The sequence below is a fragment of the Arachis duranensis genome, chromosome 5 (assembly GCF_000817695.3).
Source record: "Arachis duranensis cultivar V14167 chromosome 5, aradu.V14167.gnm2.J7QH, whole genome shotgun sequence".
In the NCBI taxonomy this organism is placed as follows: Eukaryota; Viridiplantae; Streptophyta; class Magnoliopsida; order Fabales; family Fabaceae; genus Arachis; species Arachis duranensis.
In genome coordinates, this window is record NC_029776.3 from 82,944,168 (window position 1) to 82,948,983 (window position 4,816).

A 4,816-nucleotide genomic window follows, 5' to 3' on the forward strand; every position below is an offset into this window, starting at 1 on the left:
CAATGAAGGAAGGAGAGTCCATTGATGAACTGTTCGAACGGTTCAACGCCATCATTGTTGGCTTAGATGCTCTTGGAATTACTCATTCAGAATCTGTGCTAGTAAGAAGAGTGTTGATATGTCTTACAAAAGAGTGGGAAACAAAATCTTTAATTATTTCTGAGAGTAGTAGCTTAGATTCCATGACACTTGATGATTTGAGAGGAAATCTTCTTGCTTTTGAAAACTCCTATTTGAAAAAAAATTCAAAAAAGAAAGGAATCGCTTTTTCTTCTGTGACTAACCCTCTGGATGATGAATCCAGTGATAATTCTTCTGAAAATGAGTTTGTGTTGTTTGCAAAAAAATTCAGGAAAATAATGAAACTCAAAGGCAAAGGCAGCAGCTCAAGAAGGATGAAGAAAGACCTTAGCAAAGTAATCTGTTACAATTGCAAGGAAATGGGGCATTTTAAATCTGATTGTCCCAAGTTAAAGAAGGAGGAAAAGCCGAAAAAGGGAAAGAAGAAGGGTCTGATGGCTTCATGGGAAGATTTGGAAAATGACTCAGATTATGATGATGAAGAATCTGAGACTAAGTCACAGCCTTGTCTCATGGCAAATGAGGTAGATCAGGTATTCTTTCAAAACCCTGACACTGAAGACCTTCATCTTATGATAGATCACCTCTCTGAAAAAATAAGATATTTTCTAACTGATAATCAAGATCTTGAACAACAAAATTTCATTCTTAAAGCTGAAAATGATTTTCTTAAAGAAAAACTAAGAGAGGCCGAAACTGCTTGTGATCTTGTTGAAGAGAATAAGCAGTTAAGAGCCCAAGTGAGAAACTGTAAAAGTGACCATTCTGTTCTTGCATATGTGGACTGTTTTAAAAGAAATGAAGAGTTGCTTGAAGAGGTTAAAAGGCTTAAGGAAGACTTAGCCAAGTTTACACAAAGTTCTGAAAATCTTAATCAAATTTTGGCTAGTCAAAAACCTTTCTATGATAAAGCTGGGTTGGGGTTTTATAAATCTGAAAAATCTCATTTTGAAAACATCCCTTCATCTTCAAATGATACAAGGTATCAAGACCCAACCTACTTTAACAAAACAGCAACTCCAAGATTTTGTAAACTATGCAATCGAAATGGACACTTTCCAGTTCAATGTTTCTTTGGTGAAAGAATGATAGGTGATAAAGTTTACAAAGTTATTTTTTATTACAATGATTTGGGACATAAGAGATGGTTTAACGTGAAAGGATCCAAAAAAATTTGGATACCTAAGGTCACTTGAGCTTATTTTGTAGGTATGCCTAGCATCCAAGAAGAAAGAAAATATGTGGTATATGGACAGCAGATGCTCTAGGCATATGACCAGAAAGACAACCTTCTTCATAAAGCTTGATGATGCAACAATGTGTATGGATTAACTCTTGAGGATTTAAAGGAACAAAATGTAACATGTTTTACATCTTTTGAATCTGAAAAATGGCTTTGGCATAGAAAGTTGGGACATGCTAGCATGTACCAAATTTCTAAGCTAGTTAAAAAGAATTTGGTTAGAGGAATTCCAAACATCAAGTTTGATAAGGATCTTACTTGTGATGCATGTCAATTGGGCAAGCAAGTAAAATCTTCTTTTAAATCAAAAGATGGAATCTCAACCAAAAGGCCATTAGAAATGTTGCATATTGATCTTTTTGGTCCTACTCGAACTCAAAGTTTAGGAGGTAAACACTATGGTCTTGTAGTGGTAGATGATTACTCTAGATTTGGTTGGGTACTTTTTCTTGCTCATAAGAATGATGCCTTTCATGCCTTCTCCACTCTTTGCAAGAAAATTCAAAATGAAAAGGATTTAAAAATTGCCCATTTGAGAAGTGATCATGGAAAGGAATTTGAAAATCAAGATTTTGAAAAATTTTGTGATGATTTAGGAATTTCTCATAACTTTTCATGTCCTAGAACTCCCCAACAAAATGGGGTGGTTGAGAGAAGGAATAGAAGCCTTCAAGAGATGACTAGGGCTATGCTATGTGAGAATGAGATTCCTAAATTTTTGTGGGCTGAAGCTATGAATACAGCATGTTATATTTTGAATAGAACAATTATTAGAAAAGGGTTAAAGAAAACCCCTTATGAGCTATGGAAAGGAACCCCTCCAAATCTTAAGTACTTTCATGTTTTTGGATGCAAATGTTTTGTGCTTAATAATAAAGAAAATCTTGGAAAGTTTGATCCAAAATCCTATGAAGGAATGTTTGTTGGATATTCCACCACAAGCAAGGCTTATAGAATTTGATGGTTTCAGTGGCTAAGAGAAGGGGGGTTGAATCTTAGCCCCCTTTTTGCTTGTTAACACTTGCTGGACTTAGAGGAAACTTTTCTGTTTTTAGCTCGTCCCTAGCCACGAGACATTTTCATTTTGTCTCGTCACTTGACACGAGACATTTTTTATTTTTCATCTGAACAGTAAAAACATAATTGAGTAGGAAGAGAGATAGAAGATTACACCCAGATATATCCTGGTTCAGCTGCTAAGTGCAGTGCAGCCTACATCCAGTCTCCATCACAACAATGATGGAATTTCACTATAATCATCCAGATTACAAATTGTAAAGTGCTAACCCAACTTACAATGGGATTCCCACAGAATCATGAAACACAACACAGATGTACAAAGGAACTCTAAGACATCTATGGCTTTTTCTTTTAATTTTGCACTCTCTGCCTTTTTCCACTCTATGGCTTTTTCTTACAAACCTCACTGTTTGCCTTTTTCCATGAGACCCAAGACATGACAAAATTAAACAAAAAAATATTAAACAGAAAATGTTGAAGGAGAAGAAGAACTGCTAGCTTAGGTAGCTCTGAGAACTCTGTGCCTTGCACTCTCAAACCTTACTCCTTGCTCCAAACAGTGGTTGTTCTCCCTTTTTAAAGAAGAGAGAAGCCTCCACACTTGAAGCCAACACCCAAACTAACTTCTTCCTCCTTCAAGAAACAGAACCGGTTCGGCCACATAGAGAGAGAAGAGATAACCATGCAAAACCCAACATGCAATTACCTCTAGTCCTTCCTTGGTCATCACTCTTCATCAATCCGAGCGCTCCATCCTTGGCTTCCTCTCCAAGATAGATTTTTGGCCCTTGATGCTTCATGATGATGATGACTTCATCTGCTTCAATCTCTGCCTCAGCCATCACTTCGCCACTCTAGCTACTTCCTGTGGTGGTTGAGCAGAATCAAAGACAAGCCATGCTTCAAGAATCTCACCTTGCTGGCCGAATATTCTTCCTTCTTTTTGAGTATGAAGGATCCGAGATTACCTCACCAAATCTTACCTCATATGGTAATTATCTCAGCCACAACATACTTTTGGTTTTCTTTTTCTTGCCATCATTAACTTGATGGCCTTGATGCATGCAACTTCTCCTTTTTCTTTTTGGTAGCTTAGTGTAGCTTCCATGGTTTCCTGGATAATGACCGAAGAAGAAAGAAGAAAAAATAGAGAACGAAGAAAGAGAAAAGAAAACCAAAGCTTTGAGTGTTATGATAGATAACATTGATTAGGTGCATATCTCCATGCTTTGTGTAGTAGCGTGTAAGCTACCATCAAAGCCATCAAATCACTTTGACTTTTTCTCTTTCATATTTCCAAGGACTGCATTAACTTTACTTGATAAAATTTGAATTCCACCACAAGTTAAAGTGAGAAGTCCATTTGAAGCATGCATCCAATATTCAATGAATTGGGTTTTCATTATTTCAACCATTATGCCCCAATTCCATTTTTCTTTCGGACCAAGCATGCAAAATATATTGGGCTTATGATAATGTTTGAATTCTGGCCCAATTATAATAATCTATTCAGCCACTCAATATAGAAATCATGCAACACAAGCTGATTATTTATTTTGATTTGGGCCTGCACCAATTTCTATTTTTCGGCCCAATATTAAAACCTGCATCACAAAATTATTAATTAATATATGTTAAGTGAGAATCAAGTTAATAATTTTGTAATTAATTATTTTAATAATATTTGTTCATCATCAAAATTAAATTAGAGTTTTCCAAACTCATCAGAATTTATCTCAAAGAACATAGGACTATAGAGGAATCCATACATGTTACTTTTTGTGATTCTAACTTAATTCCCAGTACTGTGATAGATAATGATTCAGATGGAGAAGGAGCTAGAACAAGCAAAGAAAATCCCAAATCTGTCCAGAATGAAGAATCTGCCAGTCCAGTTTTGTCTCGTCAGATTGAAGGAGACTTTTCCAATTTGTCTCCTGAGCAGGCACAAGCAACTGAAACAGTGAGACCACCAGAAGCTCATCAAAGCTCTACACCTGTCCGAAAGCCTAGAGAATGGAAGTCCATGAGGGGTTATCCTCATGACTTCATTATTGGTGATCCCTCTCAAGGAGTAACAACAAGATCCTCCACCAAAAGGCAAATCGAACCTAGCAACTTTGCTCTCTTGTCACAAATGGAGCCCAACAATGTCAAACAAGCTCTTGAAGATCCATCATAGGTCAAGGCCATGCAAGAGAAGCTTGCTCAATTTGACAAAAATGAGGTTTGGACACTAGTACCTCATCCAGATGGTAAGAAGGTAACGGGTACTAAGTGGGTGTTTAAAAATAAACTTGGTGAGGATGGACAAGTTGTTCGTAACAAGGCTAGATTAGTGGCCCAAGGTTACGATCAAGAAGAGGGAATAGATTTTGATGAGTCTTTTGCTCCGGTAGCTAGAATGGAAGCAATTAGGTTGCTTCTTGCCTATGCTGCCCATAAAGGTTTCAAAATGTTTCAAATGGATGT